The 15,533-nt window shown below is 40.1% G+C and overlaps 1 protein-coding gene across 5 annotated transcripts in view; it reads right to left on the reverse strand.

Annotated features, from left to right (window-relative positions):
• The window catches only part of ANK3 (ankyrin 3), a 755,525-nt gene that overhangs the window by 593,155 nt on the left and 146,837 nt on the right, over positions 1 to 15,533 (reverse strand). The gene's annotated exons all lie outside the window — the stretch shown is intronic.

Raw genomic sequence — 15,533 nt, forward strand, 5'->3', positions numbered from 1 at the left:
GGAAATAAGATCCCACATGTGCAGGGCAACTAAGCCTGTGAGCCACAAATATTGAAGCCCAGGAGCCCTAGAGCCCTTGCTCCACAACAAGAGAAGCCACCATGAGGAAAAGGCCACACACCACCACCAGAGCGTAGCTTCAGCTTACAACAGCTGGAGAAAGCCCACATGGAGCAATGAAGACCCAGCACGGCCATACATAAATAAACATCAGCCTTCTAAAACACAAAGATAACAATGAAGCCTATGGCATCACTCGTCTCTTCCTTTCACTTGAACGTGGGTTAATTAATAACCCACGGTAGGGTTATTAATTAGTTTTCTGCACTGCAGCCACATGAGCCCTTCCTTGAGGAAAAGGAACAGGAAGCTGATACAACAGTCAGAACACACACAATACTTAGGGATTAAGTTCACCATCTCATGTGGGCATGGCTTCATGGTGCCCCAAAACAATTACAAGAGTAACATTAACGATCACTCATCTGATCACAAATCATCACAATAAATATAAGAATGAAAAAGTTTGAAATACTGCAAGAATTACCAAAATGTGACATAGAGACGTGAAGTAAGGAGATGCTATTGGAAACATGGTACCAACAGACTTGCTTGAGGCAGCATTGCACAAATGTTCAATCTGTAAAAAAAAACCCAAAACACAGGAATATCTGGGAACGTGCAATGAAGCACAGTGCAAGAAAATGAAGTGCGCCGGTACTTCAGCTGGACGCACTGACTGACTGAGACTTTGGATTGTCCTTTTGGAGAAAGCTGGGGAGAGCTCATGATTTCATATGGTAAAGCATTGGTTTCTGGTTTGGTTTCCGGCAGAGGCAGCCTGACATTCAATGAGGATGTTGCTCTGCTGCAGTGCAAGCTCCCCAGCCAGAGACTGCCTTTACTGCCATGTTGCTTTGAGACAGGGCCACATGACTAGTTTTCATTGGTAGAAGGAGAGCAGAAATGTGTATCACTTCCAGGTCAAAGTGGTTAAAAAGTAGGAAACTTTCCATTTTCCTCTTTACATCTTCTAAGGCACTACTGGCTGTTGGAGTTAAAAGACAAAACAACTCTGGGTCTTCAAATCACTGCCTGGAAGACTGCCTGCCAATGCACCAGGCAGCGGTGAGCCTGGACTGCCCTAGGCCACTGAGATTGGAGCTACCTTTACTAGAGTTTTCCTAACTAATAAAGACTCCAGACTGAAAACTTCTTAAGCTTAAAATCTGAGGTGCCCAGGTACGCTCTCAATACCATTTATTCACTTAAAGAAACCAGGACTCCTTGGAGAAATAGCTGATTTAAGATCTGGGACAGAGAAATGAAAGATGAGCCTAGAATATCTTGGCATTTCAGAAAGCAAAGAAGCTATCAAAGTCCACTGGAGTCAGGTTCAAAGGACTCAGAGCCAACTTCAAGAGGCTTCCACTGGTCAGAAGTAGGGCATCAAAAAGAGTAATAAATAGAACGGCTTGAAAAACATCAAATATGTTTAAATCCATGAATTCTGATACTAAAAAAGAACAGTATTTACCTTTGGAGGATACCTTAGGGGTCAACTCATTCTGAAAACTACTAAATAAAGGAAAAGAATCAAATATGAAACCTGTCTTTGCTGTACAAACTGTACCTCAAATTAACCAAACTGTTGATAAAGGAATGTTTCTGTATATGGAAATATTCCAGCTAATAAATTAAGAAGAAATGACAGAATTAGAGCATCATTATTATGCAATCCCTCATGAAATGATGACTCAAAGCAATGATCCTGAGTTGTTGCTAAAACTATTTGCTGAAAAGTAGAGAACTTCCTAATGGGTGGTGGCTCAGGCTACTGACACACAAACATGCCCATCAGTGCTAGCATGATGGAAAGAGGGATAGCCAGACATCATGCGCTGCCCCATGAAAGAGCGCTACAGTGTCTAGGAAAATTTTCACTAAGACAGACAATAAACCTGAGTCTGGCGAAAACTCACAATCTAATTACCATTTTACAAAAAACGCAGGGGATAAAATTTTCACTAAGACAGACAATAAACCTGAGTCTGGCGAAAACTCACAATCTAATTACCATTTTACAAAAAACGCACGGGATACAGGCACCACAAGATAAGCAATATCACAGGGATGCAATCAGCCAAATCCAGACTGTAAGAAACTTACAGAACAAATTATCTAGTTCCCTCAATAATGATTTACAAAATGGGAAAAAAGAAGAGAAGAAGGCCTATCAATCGAATGTAATATTGAAGGTAAAATTACTGATGAATTGCCAATGATTCTGAAATTATACTTCAAGGTAACTGGGTATAGAGCTATGGATGAAAAGGAGATTAGCCATTAGTTAATAATTGTTAAAGTTGGGACTAAAGGTTATATCAGGCTTCGTCACTCTCATCTAATTTTGCATACGTATGAAGTTTTCTATAATAAAAAATTCAGACAAAATAAAAAGTAATATTAATCTCACATAAATCCCTGGTGATTGTGATGCAAAAATGCAAATGTCTAATAAATAGTTTCTGCTCTCTTATAAATTAAGTTCCTGAGAGAGGCGCTTTTTAAAAATATAAATTTATTTAATTAGAGGCTAATTACTTTACAATATTGTATTGGTTTTGCCATACATCATGAATCCGCCACGGGTATACACGTGTTGCCCATCCTGAACCCCCCTCCCACCTCCCTCCCCATACCATCCCTCTGGGTCATCCCAGTGCACCAACCCCAAGCATCTAGTATCATGCATCGAACCTGGACTGGCAATTCATTTCATATACGATATTAGACATGTTTCAATGCCATTCCCCCTAATTGTCCCACCCTGTCCCTCTCCCACAGAGTCCAAAAGACTGTTCTATACATCTGTGTCTCTTTTGCTGTCTCGCATACAGGGTTATCGTTACCATCTTTCTAAATTCCATATATATGTATTAGTATACTGTGTTGGTGTTTTTCTTACTGGCTTACTTCACTCTGTATAATAAGCTCCAGTTTCATCCACCTCATTAGAACTGATTCAAATGTATTCTTCTTAATGGCTGAGTAATACTCCACTGTGTATATGTACCACAGCTTTCTTATCCATTCATCTGCTGATGGACATCTAGGTTGCTTCCATGTCCTGGCTATTGTAAACAGTGCTGTGATGAACATTGGGGTACATGTGTCTCTCTCAATTCTGGTTTCCTCAGTGTGTATGCCCAGCAGTGGGATTGCTAGGTCATAAGGCAGTACTATTTCCAGTTTTTCAAGGAATCTCCACACTGTTCTCCATAGTGGCTGTACTAGTTTGCATTCCCACCAACAGTGTAAGACGGTTCCCTTTTCTCCACACCCTCTCCAGCATTTATTGCTTGTAGACTTTTGGATCGCAGCCATTCTGACTGGCGTGAAATGAGAGAGGCACTTTTTAAAGTTTCAGGTGGCATGTTGACTTGGGTCATCAACCATCTGAAAGACGAGTCACAGATGACTGTGGCATGAAGCATGAAAACACTCTAGCAATAGATGGCACTGAAGGAAAGTGTGCCTTAATCTCTACACAACTGACTTCATTCCAACATAGACCATGTAACTAGTCCATCATAGATCATATAACTAGTTTAAAGAAAAAAAAAAAGACACTGGTAACTCCCAACCAAAAAAGAAAAAACACTATACTTTCTCATTAACTATTATCACATTCATTTTTTTAAAACAATTACTATTGCAACGTCACTAAATACCTATTGATTTTCTTTCCAACCAATGGCTAAAGATATAAACTTCCTTTAAATTTCCACATTTAGATCTTCCCTAACAATTCTGCTTTTTTTTTTTTGGCTTCACCACATGGCATGTGGGATCTTAGTTACCCAGCCAGGGATGGAACCCATGCCCACTACAGTTGAAGCACAGAGTCCTAACCAATGGACTGGCAGGGAAGTCCCCTTCCCTAACAATTCTTAACTGCTACTTGCATTTCTGCAAATAGCGGACATGAGCTTTGATCAACAAACTCTTTTTTTATGTTTCTCATCAATAAACTTATATAAAAGTACATATTGAAAATGCATTTTATAGAATTTCAGTTCATTCTTTCTCTTTCTGTATTTTTCATTCCAGGTGAGGATCTGAGAATAACAAAGCTGTTTATTGAAGAATTCATGGCTGAGTCTTAGAATCTGGTAAAATTTAATCTTACTCTGTCCACTGTAGTAGCCACTTGCTGCTACATGTAGAGAGATTAGACACTTGAAAGGTGGTGAGTGTGAACAAATGTGAAACATAAAATACACACTGGGCTCCAAAGATTTCGTATGAAAAAAGGAATGTCAAATATCTCATCAATAGTTCTTTATATTTATTACATATGAGAGTTGGACTGTGAAGAAGGCTGAGTGCCAAAGAATTGATGCTTTTGAACTGTGGTGTCGGAGAAGACTCTTGAGAGGCCCTTGGACTGCAAGGAGATCCAACCAGTCCATTCTAAAGGAGATCAGCCCTGGGATTTCTTTGGAAGGAATGATGCTGAAGGTGAAACTCCAGTACTTTGGCCACCTGATGCGAAGAGTTGACTCACTGGAAAAGACTCTCATGCTGGGAGGGATTGGGGGCAGGAGGAGAAGGGGATGACAGAGGATGGGATGGCTGGATGGCATCACTGACTCGATAGATGTGAGTCTGAGTGAACTCCGGGAGTTGGTGGTGGACAGGGAGGCCTGGCGTGCTGCGATTCATGGGGTCGCAAGGAGTCGGACACGACTAAGTGACTGAACTGAGTTGAACTGAAGATCATGTTACTCTGGATATGGCAGACTAAATAAAATATACTATTAAAGTTAATTTCATCTCATTTATTTTACCTCTGTATGCAATTACTAGAAAATTTTAAATTATATATGACATTTGTGGCTACATAGATTTAAAATTATATATATGACATTTGTAGCTTACAGTGTATTTCTACTGAATAATCCTGATATAGTGTTTGATGATTTTACATAGGCTAAATCTTAGTGTATTGTGGAAGTCAGGGTAGGAAGGGGTTAAAAAAAGAGAATGACTTTTTATGTCCCCAGCATTGTATCAACAAAGCTTCCCACTACTCTGCGCCCTCTGAAAATGACTAACTAGCAACCTGAGGTCAAGGTTGGCACAATGATGTAAAAATCAGCATGGAGCCTGGCTTGTGTAGGTATTTAAGAAATAGACACCAGCTAAATGAACTCTTAGGAAAATGAGTAGCACAGATAATTCAATATGGAGGTTAAAAGCATTTACATTTGGTATTACTTCGTCTTTGTTTCTATAATTACAAATTGTATAAGCTTTTAGAAATATACTGGCTAATATTATTGATAGATTCCCTCTTGGCTAGACAGTAAAGCGTCTGCCTACAATGCAGGAGACCGGGGTTCAATCCCTGGGTCAGGAAGATCCCCTGGAGAAGGAAATGGCAACCCACTCCAGTACTCTTGCCTGGAAAATCCCATGGATGGAGGAGCCTGGTAGGCTGCAGTCCATGGGGTCGCTAAGAGTCGGACAGGACCGAGTGACTTCACTTTCACTTTTCACTCTCATGCATTGGAGAAGGAAACGGCAACCCACTCCAGTACTCTTGCCTGGAAAATCCCACGGACAGAGGAGCCTGGTAGGCTGCAGTCCATGGGGTCGCTAAGAGTTGGACAGGACCGGGTGACTTCACTTTCACTTTTTACTCCCATGCATTGGAGAAGGAAATGGCAACCCACTCCAGTACTCTTGCCTGGAAAATCCCATGAACAGAGGAGCCTGGTAGGCTATAGTCCATAGGATCGCAGAGAGTAGGACACGACTGAGTGACTTGTCAATGTCAATGACAATATTATTGAATGGTCACTACATGTTATAATTACTTGATTATATATATATATATAATATATATATAACAAGTATAACATATAACAAGTCTCTACCACAAGCACGCTTGCCTCCACAGATGAAGAAACAGGTTTATAGACATTACATGCCTTGTCTAAGGTCACTCAGCTAGCAAGCAGCAGAGTGTGTGTGTGTTAGTTGCTCAGTCATGTCCGACTCTTTGCGGCTCCATGGACTGTAGCACACCAGGCTCCTCTGTCCATGGAATTCCTCAGGCAAGAATTCTGGAGTGGGTAGCCATTCCCTTCCCCAGGGGATCTTCTTGACCCAGGGATCAAACCAGGTCTCCCGCATTGTGGGCAGATTTTGTACCATCTGAGCCACCAGGGAATGCCAGAGAGCAGCAGAACTGGTGTTCAAAGCCAGGTGGTTCAGTCCTGTTCTTAGCCACATGAAATACTGCATCTCAAGTCTAAGGCTTGAGTATGCTGATAATAAGTCAGTCAAAAGAAAAAGTAAACCAACGTTGTGCAGGCGCAGCTCAAAAGAATTAACCATGGGACAGTGAGGCAGGTTTCCATCTTCTTCACTACTGGTTTCTTATTCACTTGTTAGAAATGGAAAGCACCACCCCGACCCCAACCCCCTAGAAGGTTATTGTCACCGACCTGTTTGGAAGTAAGAATTACATTTACACTTTTCAACGTCTCCTAGACTACAATGAAAGTAGATCTCATGTCAAGAACTATTTGAAAAGAAGACTGGCCAAGATATTGGGATAAATGGGAATGCCAGTCCATTCACACAAAAAACTGGGAACTGAGTATCTCAGATTCAATGGTTCTATTTTACTCTATTTTTAAGGTCAACTTTACAGTGATGAATGTCATTAACAAAAGATATATATTTTTATATACATTCAGTAATATCATAAACACAGTTCATTCTGTCTTCCTCAAAGGACTCTGCAGCTGTTTAGCAGATATGGACATGGGGGAAGGAAATACACCCAGGTCCCTTAAGAAGTACTAGGCACAAGCTCTGAGCCAAAACTAATTCTTGGCATGTAACACCACAGTCTAACAGTCAGGGTGGAGGTTTCTGGGGTCAAGTTATAAGTGATGTTTTGACCCAATTTGCCTCCCATGAAGACCAGTGGTACCTCAAACCCACACTGTGGTTATTTCTTAGGTTCTCAGGTAAGAAGAAAACCCACTGAACCAAGAGTTAGAGGTTATCTTGGGAGGAACAGCCAAGTGGAAGTCCTGTGAACTTTGTTTCCTGGTGATTGAAACTGTAATCAAAGGAATACAACATCCCTGAAAGAACGGCAGGGATTTCTAACAGCACAAGAGACCTGAGAGATGCAGGAACTGGGAGTCCACACTGGTGCAGAGAACAAATGGGTCTTGAACAACAGCAGCAGATTTTGAGATTTAGGCAGGTAGTGAAGGGACCCATGTCAGCCATGCCAGTCATGGTCTGCTAACCAGAGCAAGCTCATTCAGCCCCTGAAACCCACTAGGCAACCACTGGCTGTGCAAATGCTGAATCCTAAAAAGGAGAAACACCAGAAGCAGTCTGCCTTACTTATTAAGGGTGCTGTAACACCTTCAGTGCATTGCCTTAGAATCACCTCTACTCTCTGACTGTGTCCAACATTCAGTCTTTAGGACCACTGACCATCTTGCCAAGGTACAGGATATCACAGTGGTTAATGACATTGATGACATCATACTGAGAGTTCCTGAAGACCCAGCAGTCATCCTGGACGCCTCATAAGCCCCACAGGTGCCACAGATATGGGCATAACAGGTTAGTCACAGAAGGGATGAGAGGGCTTAACGTCCAGCAGTGATCATGCAAATTCCATTAGTAAAGTCCTAACCAGAACACTTTCTGTGGCATGACTGGCTGTCTCACTCAGCTTGTTCACATTCCCAGGCTTCTGCCATAACTCCAAGCCTTGCTGCCCACTCTTTCTTTCAACTCTGCAAGCTGTCTGACATCTTTCAGTAGATTATTTTTCTGCTTAAGTTCACCAGAATCAGTTTGCTGTTTGCAACCAAGAACAAGGTACTAAATGCTTTTGGATTATAGAATTGATAAGGCTATGAACTAGAGAGTTAAGCACAAAGATGGGTGTGCATAATGGTGTTTGAGTGCACATGGCATTCAGTCAACACGCACAGAGGGACCGCAGGGAAGTCCAGTGAATACTTGAGTAGCCGAGCTACTCAAAGTCTGGACGGAACTACTTCAAGACAGACAAGAGTTTGAGAGTGTTCCCCTGACACATTCCTTCCAACAGCTCTGATAGGCTCTCTGGCTGATTGGCTAAATGACCTAAGAAGCTCTGGCTGAAGATAGCATTTTACAAGCAGCCCAGGGAAAATGCCCTCTGACCTTTCTAAAGGCTTGGTGGAGGGAAAAGAAATGGGATCTTTTCCCTTTGTTTCTCTCTCTTTGGAAACCATTGTACTTAGCATTTCTGTTCATCAACCTGTATGCATGACCCCTTGGTCCTTGCTGAGATCAACAGCACAGAGAAATCTTTAGAGTTGCCAATGGCTACAGCAGTGCCTAGAAAGATAACTTAAGTAAACTCAGCAATTAATCTTGAGGGGTTTTATGTACCTGTCAAGTAACTCTCACCATTACAGGTACCCCCAAATCTAAGGAATTGATGAAAAAATTTTCCTACCCTTTTAAAACATTTTGTGCCTATCTTACAGTCAAGAAGCGAAAAAAGAAACATGTTTAATCAAAACATATGAACTATTGCCTTATGCAAAATATTATTACTAGATTTTTTTCAGAGGATGTCTTGTCTTAATCTTTAAGAACTCACTGTAAAGAGAATCAAGTACTAGAGGGTGCAATAGAAGTATAAAATGCAGATAAAGGGCAAACAACAGCTCCAAACCTTTTTCATGTCATGAAGAAAATTCTTTGACCAATAATCAGGAAAAAGAAAAATGATATAAGAAAGAAAGGGAAGTCGCTCAGTCGTGTCCGACTCTTCGCGACCCCATGGACTGTAGCCCACCAGGCTCCTTCGTCCATGGGATTTTCCAGGCAAGAGTAACGGAATAGGTTGCCATTTCCTTCTCCAGGGATCTTCCCCATCCAGGAATCGAACCCAGGTCTCCTGCATCGTAGGCAGACGCTTTACCATTTTTCTTTAGGCTGCTTTTGAATTCTGGCCATTCTCCACATTTCCACAAACATGAATAATGTTTATTAATTCCCTTTATGACCTTTAAAGCTGGCTGGTCAAATGTGGGTTTACTACAAGACAATTAAATATGTACTAGAAGTAACTTTGAGAAAGCAAAGAAAAATACTCTTGCTCAAGGAAAGTATCATGAACTATAGACTTCCTTCACTTAAGTTTTAACCCTTTTATTTTTCTGATGGCATAAAATCTACATACTGAAAAAAATGCAAGTGTTTTCATGGGTTTCTGTAAGTGAAACGTCTGTAACCTTTGACTCGAAGGCTATTACAGTGAAAGCATTTACTTAGTGCTTTACATTATACATTAAAGATAAATGACCTGGAACCAATATCTGCTTTCCTCATACTCTAAAGTACAGATTTGGATAAATCACATGTTGCTATAGTCCCTTTGAGGCTTTCTTCCCTACATCCTGGCATTGGGTAAGTGACCAAAAGCCACAGAGGAGATTTATATAACTCAAGTTTGTCAAGGAATTATCTATTTTCATTTTTATATGAAACATGTGAATAATTAAAATAACCTGCTTATCTTCTCTCTCCCTCTCTCTCTTCCTGTCAATCTATCTGTGTAATACTTTCTACCTACCCTTCTGTTTCTTTCCCTAAAATCCTCTCAATCTTTCCATCTGAAGACAGTTAAAGCAGGGGCAAGAACCACAGAAAGACTCGTACAATCTAAGGCTAATTCCTGGATGCCTCAGCAGACTCAGCAGCATTTAGGAGTCCAATGTATGTTGCGTGTTCCTTCTAGTGCTTTCTTTAAAAATAAACCCATTTTTCAGTTAAAGACTTTACTGACTTCTTCCAAAATATAGATCACAATGGGTCCATCATGGTTTTAATCTCATTCTTTCAAAATTATGTTTCAAAGTCATTCCTTATCCCACATTTTGTAAAACAATGTTACTAACTTATTCTCTCTCATGCCTTTTGCATTTTACCTATTAGGATAAGGATATACACCTCTTGTGATAAAGACACATCTATAAAAGAAAAGGCAAATAGAGAAAACTTTTAACAAATCTTTGCCATTTTGTGGTCTGTATTTTATCTGCAGAAAATTCATATTCACAGCAAGCCTATTTTTATTCCAGGCATACTTCTGTTTGGACTACAATGACACAGCAATAGCCTCACGGTGATGACATCTTTGAAGCTTACAGGGTTAGTCCTTGATTTTGCCTGAAAAATACATGCTCTCTGGTTTCTTTGCAATCACCTTCCAGGGAACGGTAATCACTCCTTTTAGGTAATCATTAGCAGTTGCAGGCTGATGCTGGCTAAATGGCATTCCTTAGATTGCAACTACTTCCATCAAGGTAAGGACCCACTGAAAGCTCTGATATACGAGAGAATGGAACATTCTAGAGAAAGAAATTAAATGTTCAGACCTTGATATTAAGCATAGGGCCTCTCAAACAAACCCTTGGAAGATCAAGCTTTTTAAAATGGCAGGTGAAAGAGCTCCACATTTTGCCAACAAGAAAGTCAAAGAGCCTTAAAGGCCAGAGAAGGCAGATTGACAGTTCATGCTGAATTTTTTCATTCCACATAATTCTTCAGCATGACGTTCTTAGCCTTTTTAATATTCCTGACAGCATGCCTGCAATATCATGTACTGCATCCCTGCTAAGAGGCTCTGTGAGGAAAGGAAGAGAAACTTGGAGAAATGCATGGATTGTACCCAACATGAATAAGACCGTAATGCAAATGAGAATATAACACTTGTGGGATTGTCAGCTTTGCACACGTGAATTTGTTCTGTATACTGCGTGTCCTCTTAGTAAATAGATGCTGGGAAACTGTTCAGGAGGAAGAATAAATGCTTGGAATAGATCTCTAACAAGCTGTGAGATGGCTGAACACACAACGTAATGAAACACCGATGATGAAATTGAAATCTGCCCCCCAAAATCCACTGTCATGCTCATCAACAAGAGCCATATTTTCTGTCAAAAATGCTTGTTCTCATCAAATGTGGAAACAGACCTAAACTCATTCACAGTCCTTAGCTTACCATGGACTCTATTTGAACAAACTCCTGTTTTTATATTATGTCAAAACTAATTTTCCAGATTATCTATTCTCTAAGCCTGCTTGTTTAACTTATACATCATGCGAAATGCCGGGCTGGATGAAGCACAAGCTGGAATCAAGATTGCTGGGAGAAATATCAATAACCACAGATATGGAGATAACACCACCCTTACGCTAGAAAGCAAAGAGGAACTGAAGAGCCTCTTGATGAAATGAAACAGGAGAGTGAAAAGCTGGCTTAAAACTCAACATTCAAAACACTAAGATCATGGCATCCGGTCTCATCACTTCATGGTAAATAGATGGGGAAACAATGGAAACAGTGACAGACTTTATTTTCTTGGGCACCAAAATCACTGCAGGTGGTGACTGCAGCCATGAAATTAAAAGACACTTGCTCCTTGAAAGAAAAGCTATGACCAATCTAGACAGCATATTAAAAAGCAGAGACATTAATTCGCCAACAAAGGTCCGTCTAGTCAAAGCTATGGTTTTTCTAGTAGTCATGTATGGATGTGACAGTTGGACCGTGAAGAAAGCTGAGTGCTGAAGAACTGATGCTTTTGAACTGTGGTGTTGGAGAAGACTCTTGAGAGTCCCTTGGACTGCAAGAAGATCAAACCAGTCAATCATAAACGAAATCAATCCTGAATATTCATTGAAAGGACTGATGCTAAAGCTGAAGCTCTAATACTTTGGCCACCTGATGCTAAGAGCTAACTCACTGGAAAAGACTCCAATTCTGGGAAAGACAGAAGGCAAGAGCAAGGGAAAAAGAGAGGATGAGATGGTTGGATGGCATCACCAACTCAATGGACATGAGTCTGAGCAAGCTCTAGGAGATGGTGAAGGACAGGGAAGCCTGGGCATGTTGCAGTCCATGGGGTCACAAAGAGTCAGACACAACAGAGAGACTGAACAACACCATGGGGTTAATGGATACAAACTAACTATACATAAAATAGAGAAGCAACAAGGATTTACTGAATACCATAGTTAACTATATTCATATCTTGTGATAATCTATAATGAAAAATAGTCTGAAATATATTATATATATATGAATCACTTTTCTGTGTACCTGAAACTATTGTAAATCAACTATATTTCAATTTTTAAAAGTTTATTAAAAAGGTATATATTTTCCTTCTCTTTACCTCATCAGTTTCTTAGCAAACCCTTACTTTTAGAATATAAAAATAAATCATCCCTATCTTGCCTACTTTACCCCAAAACACTAAATTGAGCCAACTAATGAGGTTTTTATTACATGATTTTTATTAAACATTATGAAGCAATGTTTTCTTCATATAAAAAATAAAAATAAGATAAAAATATGTTGAAAATTTAGAACAAACCAAATCTTATAATATTAAATTCCAAGCCCTCATAAAATGAATTGCTGCATTTGATATAAAAGTCAAAATATCAAAACTATGACTACATTTAGTTATTTATTCCAAAGAAAGCTCTGTAAAACCCTTTATTAAAAGGCATTTTACATGTAAAATGAAATATTTTCTCCATAATTCCAAAGCTAAAATCAATATATGATTTTATTGAAATGTGTTCTGCTTTGCCAAACATTATAATCATTATGACATAAAAGTGATTCACAGTAACCATTACATCAAAAATATTATTCCTAAGATTACAACTTCCTGAGGAGTAATGATCAAGTAAATGGGATGATTAAGCCCCCCTGAAGTTTCTTATTAACCCCTAAAGACAATCTCTTTACTGTTCCGTGCTTGGTAGTCATGACAGACTTATTAGATAAAGTATTAAGAGCTCATTAACTTGGTAAGCAAGTTTCCTCTTTTGTTCCTGATGTGTGAATTAGGTTATAATGGACTTGGCTCCCTACCTTATGCCTAATTCACTAACGTGCATATTTGATACCACTCTTCTTTCAAAGACTTGCATGAAAATATGATCTGTATTTGAGATAGTTTATATCACATCATCATCTTATCTTTCCTGTTGATTCACATCTGCTGTTAAAACTTTATTTCAATTTAGCTACAAATTCTGGCAGTTCTATGCCCCCCACATTATCCCAATCTATCTACTTTTGTACCTCTTATTGCTAGTCCAAGCCACAATCCATCTCTCACTTGAACTCTTACAGTGGTCTCCTAACTCATACTATATTCTTGCTTCCTCTTCTCTCCCCTATAATCCATTTCCCACAAAGCAACCAGAAGGCTTTTCTAAACCACAGATATCAGACCATGTCACCTTTCTGCTTAAAACCACCCAGAGACCTCCTTGAAAACGGAACTTGGCCTCTGAAGCCCTGTCTACTTCTACGCCTCCTTCTCTTCTACTCTGTCCTCATTTGAACTAATTTTGGCCTTCTTTTTATTTCTAGACCTCATCAAGCCCTTCCCAACTCCAGGTTTTCAAATGTCTGGTGCTCTTGCATTCTCTGTCTTCAGTTCAACCACCTTCTCCTGAGGACTTACTTCACTGGCCACAATGGGAAAGTGGTCCTTATGGAAACACCATGACCAAGTAACGTGCTAGCACTTCACCCTGGTTATTTTCTTTAAAGCACTTATCACGCTCTAAAATGACCTTTTCCATTAATTTTTAATGTGTTTATTGTCCATATCACCTACTTGAAACATCATCTGCCTTACATCAGACACCTGATTTGTGTAAAGTGAAAGTTGAAAGTGTTAGCTGCTCAGTCATGTCCGACTGTTTGCACTCCGTGGCCTGTAGCCCACCAGGCTCCTCGGTCCATGGACTTCTCCAGGCAAGAACACTGGAGTGGGCAGCCACTCCCTTTTCCAGGGGTTCTTCCTGACCCAGGGATAGAACCTGAGTCTCCTGCATTGCAGCAGGATTATTTACCATCTGAGCCATCAGGGAAGCCCCTGATTTGTGTAACTCACCACCAAACCATGGCTAAAACACAGCAGAAGCTCAATAAATGCCTGCTAACTGAATAAGAATCTTAAAACACGTGACTCTTCGTTGAAGTTTTAAATTACACATAACCTGTGATAGGGCTTCCCAGGTGGCTCAGTGGTAAAGAATCCACCTAACAATGTAGGTGACATGGGAGACGCAGGTTCGGTCCCTGGGTTGGGAAGCCCCATGAAAGAGGAAACGGCAATCCACTCCAGCATTCTTGCCTGAAAAATCCCATGGACAGAGGAGCCTGGTGGCTGCAGTCCATGAAGTCACAAAGAGTTGGATATGACTGAGTGTGCATGCACACAGCTTGTGATTAAGACAGCAGCATCTCTAGATATTAATAATTTCAAAAATGTGGCTCTGTGGAGAACTGCTTATTTGGTCACCTGGAGCAAATAATTTGTTGTCAGGTAAGTAGCTTAGCAATTATCGTCTATGAATAACAACAAAATCAATTATGTAGCACATTGTTTATTTTGAATTAAGCTCTCTGTACAAGCATGACAGAGAAAAATAATCAGACAAAAAGCAGTCTCTTGGCAACTAAAGAGAGGTATCCCTAAGTAAGAAATATGTAAGGAGAGGATAGATTTGGTCAGGTAGCTTTTAGAACTCGAGTTCTGATTTTTATTTTGGAGAGAATGAAGAAAAAGGCAAAAATGGACTTTCACATGCCAAGTAAAGTCCCAGGGACTATTACAGAGTCATTAAACACACATACACGCCATCCTGCTCTCAAGAAAGTGGGCTTTAGGCTGACTCAAGTCTGGGTTGCACTTAGTAACTTGTTTCCAAAAAGTGAAATATGAAAAGAGAGGAAAAAGTAACTGTACAGTGCATAACCCGGCAGACACTACCTTGTTCAGGTGACTGAAGTAGGTATCATCACTGATAAGCCATGTCTATAGCATATACTATGGATATTGGTGATAAGAAGGGCACCTCCCCTCTGTGGTAATGCTCCCCTCAAGCCCGTAACTCCAATCTAACCATGAGAAAAAATGCAAGACAAATTCAATAACAGAGGGGCATTCCAAAAACTACCCAACCAGCATTCCTCAAAACTAAGGTGTTAAAAACAAGGAAAATCTGAGAAGCTACTGCAGGCTAGGTGAGGCTGTAAAAGACATGATGACTCAATATAACATGGATTCAGAAACAGAAAAAATGGACACTAGGGCAAAACGAGTGAAATCTGAACAGAGTGCAGACTTTCGTTAATAATAAAGTAACAGTGCCAGTTCCTGTCCATAAAGAAAGCTGAGTGCTAAAGAATTGATGGTTTTGAACTGTGGTGTTGGAGAAGACTCTTGAGAGTCCCATGGACTGCAAGGAGATCAAATCAGTCAATCCTAAAGAAAATCAGTCCTGAATATTCATTGGAAGGACTGCTGCTGAAGCTGAAGCTCCAATACTTTGGCCACCTGATGCGAAGAAGTGACTCACTGGAAAAGGCCCTGTTGCTGGGAAAGATT

The sequence above is a fragment of the Ovis aries genome, chromosome 25, assembly GCF_016772045.2.
Source record: "Ovis aries strain OAR_USU_Benz2616 breed Rambouillet chromosome 25, ARS-UI_Ramb_v3.0, whole genome shotgun sequence".
Lineage (NCBI taxonomy): Eukaryota > Metazoa > Chordata > Mammalia > Artiodactyla > Bovidae > Ovis > Ovis aries.